The sequence below is a fragment of the Cupressus sempervirens genome, chromosome 10 (genome assembly GCF_028749045.1).
Source record: "Cupressus sempervirens isolate cs-2001-9-10 chromosome 10, ASM2874904v1, whole genome shotgun sequence".
Taxonomy (NCBI): domain Eukaryota; kingdom Viridiplantae; phylum Streptophyta; class Pinopsida; order Cupressales; family Cupressaceae; genus Cupressus; species Cupressus sempervirens.
This window is the reverse complement of record NC_143127.1, coordinates 285,460,459-285,464,851: the sequence shown is the minus strand read 5'-3', so window position 1 is coordinate 285,464,851 and position 4,393 is coordinate 285,460,459. Positions and strand designations below refer to the sequence as shown.

General features: G+C 31.4%; 1 pseudogene; it reads left to right on the top strand.

Moving 5' to 3' along the window:
- The first annotated feature begins 1,826 nt into the window (after positions 1 to 1,826).
- LOC149533767 (uncharacterized) lies at positions 1,827 to 4,017 on the top strand (annotated as a pseudogene).
- The last annotated feature ends 376 nt before the right edge of the window (positions 4,018 to 4,393 follow it).

Here is a 4,393-nt window from a genome sequence, read left to right as displayed (position 1 = left end):
GGGGTTGGATTTGTATGGAATCATGCGTGTACATACTTGGGTTATTCTAGCTCCATCAAGACACTTCTAGGTTGTTTTGAAAGTTGATTCAGTGGTGGTCATTTTTTGTGCAAGAATAGATGGGCCCTATAATTGGACTTGGTGAAGTGCACATCTATATAAGCTTGGACATTTTTCACATTTTTTATGACTAGTTCAAGTTGACAAACATGTTGACATTAGTTGTTGGATTGGAGTCCTTGTACATGGAGGAGGTGTTGATGAGGCACATGTATTGGGTTGTGAATGTGCTATAAGGTTGAGGAAGTTACAATGAAGGCTAAAACATGGCTGGCCGGTTATGCAGTTGTGTGTGCTCCAGCTTTATGTAAAATACAAAGGTTGTTGAATAAAAGCTATGGAATTTGTTGAAGGCTTGTCATTAATTTGGTTGAGCATAATTGATGAGCGTTATGGTATTTTTCTTCAGTATGACTGTTGACATTCATCAAACATCAAACTTGCTAGAGGTCAATTTGGTTAGTTTTGATCTCTAGAGGATTTTGATGGACATGATATTCCTGCTTGTGACTGTTCAACTGAAAGATAATTTTTGATTTAGATGTATGTTTATTCATCATGTTATAATTTGTGTATTACAACAAAGATGCCAGTTTCTACATAATCTAATAGGTTTTATTAAAAGATTAAAATTATGATTATAGAAATAAAATGGAGAATAATGAAAAAACATGACCCACCAATTTTGTTGTCTCATCTCTCACCAAAGCTTTGATTTCAAAATTATGATTGTTATTATTAAGAAGGAAAAGAAAGGTTGGAAATGTTTCTTTATAAATAACTTCTTGTAAACTTTTAAGGTTCAAAGTGATTTAAAAAAAAAAGAAGCTATTACTTTTTTCTGCATATTATTATGAAGTCTTTACAACATATTATATTTTATCATGTATAAACATTTATACTTTTTATGATAGTTTTATTTAGTATTTATGCAGTAAGTAGTATCTTGAATTTACATTTAGTTTTAGATTATAAATATGTATGTATTTAAGGTTCAAAGTGAAAAAAATAATTTAAAAAGCTATTACTTTTTTCTGCATATTATTATGAAGTCTTTACAGCATTTAGCTTTATGTTATTATATTTGTTTCATTTTATTATTTTATTATGTTTATCATTTAAATAGATACCATTTATATATGCTACCATACATATTATATTTTATCATGTATAAAAATTTATACTTTTTATGATAGTTTTGTTTAGTATTTATGCAGTAAGTAGTATTTTGAATTTACATTTAGTTTTAGATTATAAATATGTATGTATTTATGATTTGTATATTTTTAATACAAATATTCATGTATCTCTATTCATACCCAGCTATAAATTAATAATCTAAGAAATTTTTAATGTATTTTTATTTCTTAAAAGATGGAGAAACTCCTTTAAATGGTCTGTGATCACTCAGTCACCTCTGCAGTTGTGATGAGGTCTTTATTTTCATTCGTGGTCATAGAGTAGAATATTTCAAGTGATAAAATGCATAGTACTGTAACCAAATTTTAACTGATAGAATTCATTTATGCTTGATTTATCAACAAGTTTGAGTTAGTTGTTGAGCTTTATATGAGGTCAAAACTTAGCACTATAAAACTTGAACACACAAAAAAAATTCTTAAATACGTAGGTTTTGGTATGACACAAAAGTCAAACCAATATTTTACTTTTATCTTTTAATTGCATAACTTTTCCCATTTTCTAATTAGTATATTAGTATGATAAAAAAATGTTTCTCTAAACTCGATATATGATGAACAGGCACAATGGCTTTGACTAAGGTTGGGTGAATTTCAATTACTATTGCAACACTTAGTATTTTGGCATTCATCTTTGGAGTTGTGGCCGAGAACAAGAAGGTTTCATGTCTTGAACTTTTTCATCTCTTGAAAGATTGGTATTAGTGCAATATTACAAAGACAATCAATATATTTTAACTATCTTAGCAAATTTTCATACATTTTTTTATCAATTTCTTAGGTTGCGTCTATTTCTTTAAATTGCAAACCAACAGTATATAGAGAGCTCAACTAAAAATCACATAGTAGTCATTTCAACATTTCATTACAACAAATCTAAGTTACCAGATTCATTCTTTGACGTAGCAAAGTCTGGTAAGATTCTGATGGTGAATTGATGAGGCTTTAGGCCCTTCCAAATAGTGTAACCTCCAACAATTAGATTGTAGCCTATGCTAAAGTGAATATGTTATGTACAAATTTGAATCATTTTTTCTATAAAAGAAATTCTTAAAAAAACTATCTATTCAACTTCCATTGACCAGTAAAGGGGTGAAACATGAGTGTTATCCATCAGCATGGTTCCATTGAATGGAAAGGTTTGCTGATTTGGAATCTGTGAAGGCAGAATTAGGGAAAAAGAATTTGTGACTTGGCAAGGTGTTAGTGGAATACAAAAGCTAATCCGATGGCAAGCTAGAAAACAATTTGTCCTTGGCATATTTTCCCCATCTTTCAAGGCATTTTTTTCATCCTTCTGAATTCAATAGTTGTCTAACCATGGGTATCCTCCCCATGAATCATCCAAAAATAAAGCTTTACTTCCCTCCATTATGTTCCATGTGGTGTGGTCTAGTATTATTTTGCTAGAGTTAGCTATAAAGATCCATATTTAGGATCCTTTGGGAAATTTCATAATTCTTAAGGCTTCCTCCCTATTTAGGTTTGCAAGGTATATCTCTCTTAAGATTCTAACCCATTTGAAATGTGGTTCATGATGAATTTTCCAAAAATAATTTGCCCCTAAAGCTTGGTTTTGATGTAGTTGATTTTTTATACTAGTTCCCCCATATCCCACTAGTTAACAAATTCTATTCCAAGCCATAAATACAAATTTCTTATTGGTATTTGTTCCTTGTAAAAATTAATTTCCTCATTTTCTTTATAATATCCTTATAATTACCCATTAGTAGCAAGATGCATGACATCAAGTATATCGAGATTGTTGTTAGTTTAAATTTCTAGGGACCACATTGCATTTTACCAATTTTCTTTAGTACTCAAAATAAATTGATTATTCGATTATGTATGCAAAACAATTTAAATTTACTTTTTCCTTTGTATTTGAAAACATTGACTTAGTTTTACAAAGCTACAGTTAATATTTTACTTCCTTTATGTGTTCTATAGCCTGCTTCAGGAACCACTATTACAGAGAAGGGCATTGTCATCTGCAAATACCCTTCTAATCCAACTATTGCATTGGGTAGCTTCTCAATCATATTGTCATTCTTATCAACTATGTTTGGGGTTGTAGCTGTATTTTATCCCTACAAAGGGAAAGCTATTCCTGTGTATGCTCTCTAGAGGACCACTTCTTTGGTGGTGTTTTTCACTATTGCTTTGTAAGTAATCACAAACATATGTCTTGATAGCTTTTGAATTTAACCGTGTTAGCATTTTTTATCATCAATGTTTGGAATCTTAAAAATAAAATAGAAAAATGATAGGTGCATTTTCAATATACTAGTCAGCACATTTTTAATATTCTCTGTCTATAGTGTACAGTCAGTTTCTTTTCCCTATTTAGGTGTTTGAGGATGTAAATGTTGAATGGAAGAGAAAATTCAAGGATTGGATAACATTGTTATAATTTAATGTGAGATGAGCTAGTGGAGTTTAATCAAATAGCTATTTGAAACAACTTACTAATTTAACCTTTTCAATTTTGGATATAAATAAAAGGGAAGCCTTGATGATGTGGGCTACAATCATAGAGAGTTTGCATAGAACATGAAATGTACATCATGATCTCACAACAAAATGCCCAACTGCAAAGACTGGCTTATATGGTGGAGCTACCTTCCTAGCTTTAGATGCTTCTTTGTTTTGGCTTATATGCCAAATGCTTGCCCTTAATGCAAGGGAAGATTATGAAGAAGATGAGGAGGAAATCAAAGGTCAGTATGGGCAAGTATTGACAATTGAATATAACTAAGGAATTTTTTTTTTTTTGTTTTACTTTTCTTCCGTCACAATTATGATGCAAGCCTATAGCAACCCCATCACAATTTCCAGGGCATCCGTCGAAATTAATACAGACTCCCTAGCAATTGCGATGGGGTTTCTATAGAGGCGATTCCAATTTCCATCACAATCATGACATTAGCCTCTAGCATTGCCATTGTAATTGTGACAGACTCCCTGGCAATTGCGATGGGGTTGTTGTAGAGGTGATGCCAATTGTCATCGCAATTGCGATGTCAACGTCTACCATTGCCATCGAAATTGTGATGTTAGACACAAGAATTGTGGTGGGGTTGATGTCACAATAAAGTGGTTTCATAGCAATGGATAGGCATCATAATTGTGAC